The sequence below is a fragment of the Nyctereutes procyonoides genome, unplaced genomic scaffold (assembly GCF_905146905.1).
Source record: "Nyctereutes procyonoides isolate TBG_1078 unplaced genomic scaffold, NYPRO_anot_genome, whole genome shotgun sequence".
Classification (NCBI taxonomy): Eukaryota; Metazoa; Chordata; class Mammalia; order Carnivora; family Canidae; genus Nyctereutes; species Nyctereutes procyonoides.
The window spans coordinates 38,855,208-38,856,655 of NW_026575121.1; the positions used below are offsets into that span (position 1 = coordinate 38,855,208).

Consider the following 1,448-nt stretch of genomic DNA (forward strand, 5'->3'; position numbering starts at 1 on the left):
TCAAAGTAAAAATGCCGTATTTTGCTAATGTTAAACAGACCTTCTGCAAATCTGTTTTGCCAAGTTACATTTCAGTATTATATATTGAATAGCAAAAATGCCCTCACTTCCTCAGACCATTTTGCTCTTTGGAGCAAAAAGAAAGGAAAAACAACATTCCAGCTAAGTGTATATGTGACAAAGTGGCTCAGTTGAGGGAATTTTAGAAGAGTGGACACACTTTGTGACTCTTTTTAGCTTGTAGTAATAATTTGTCAAGATTTTCTGATCTGACCTCTGCTTATTTCTCAACTATGTCTCTTAGTTACCCTGATATGATCTCAGCATGCCAGTATTAGCCCTGTCCATCTCCTAAGCACATGCTATGTCCACTCCCTAGAAGGTTCTTTCTATTTGCATTTCTCATGAGTTACACATTTTTTTCCTGAAAAATTATCTTTATTATAAGGAAAACACATAGCAGTGACAGAGATGGACGGTGGTGGGGTGGAAAACCTGGAAAAACTATCACCAAACATGCTACCCAAACATGGCTTCCTGGTAGGAAGAGAGAGACATTTGGTCCTTAATCCCACTTGCCTCTTCTGATTCAAAGAACCCTGCTCCTAGCAAGGCTGGTCCCAGGGAGCTCCACTTTCCAACCTGTTGTCTTCCAGGGAGTTTAAGAAAGGTTGTTTGGTTCTCAGACTTTCAACATACAGAAGGCAGCATAGAGGAGGAAAGGATGTTACAGTGTTTTGTTTCAGCCTCTTCCACAGCCTCATCCCTCGGTATTTCTTGATGCCAAAGCGACAAACCCTATAGAGTTGGAATAGCTTAGATGTCAGGACACTAAGCAAGGAGGTATGTTGATAAGAAAGTGAGCAGCAGTTTCTTAGTGTAGAAGCTGGCCAGGAGATAGAATACAATAGGAGAGAGGCTGAGGAATGGTGGGGAGAGGTAAATTGGAACCCATATTCCATCTATTCTCAGTGTATTGATGTCAGAGCCATTTCTTGATCAGAAGTCTCCAAGGGTGTCCCTTTCATCTTAGGTAAGAAGACATCTGCAGACAGTTAGGATGATGTTGGTCAGACTCACGACAACAGAAATGCTGAAGAAGGGGATGTCAAGTGGAGCCACATGCAGCACAACCACGGAGATGATGTAGGCCAGCCAGATGTCCTGGCGATTTGCCACTTGAGGGCTGGGGTTTACTTCGCTGTGTGCCACCACCACATTCATCCTGCCAGTTTCAGAAGCCCAACTGGCTCGAAGTGCAGCATTCACTTCTACACCTGTGTCTCCTGGAAGCCTGAGCTACAAGTTTTATTAGCTTCACTCTTTCATCAACTCTTAAAAAATCTTAACAGTGCAAATGAAAACTAAGTACAATCTTTTAAATATTCATATTTTACTTTTTCCGAATCTCTCATAACATTTACTTTTTTCGTACCTCTCATAACATT

At 41.7% G+C, this 1,448-nt stretch overlaps 1 pseudogene; it reads right to left on the bottom strand.

The window, feature by feature from the left end:
• Window positions 1-605: 605 nt before the first annotated feature.
• On the bottom strand, window positions 606-1,224 carry LOC129516475 (ORM1-like protein 2; annotated as a pseudogene).
• Between the last annotated feature and the right edge of the window lie 224 nt (window positions 1,225-1,448).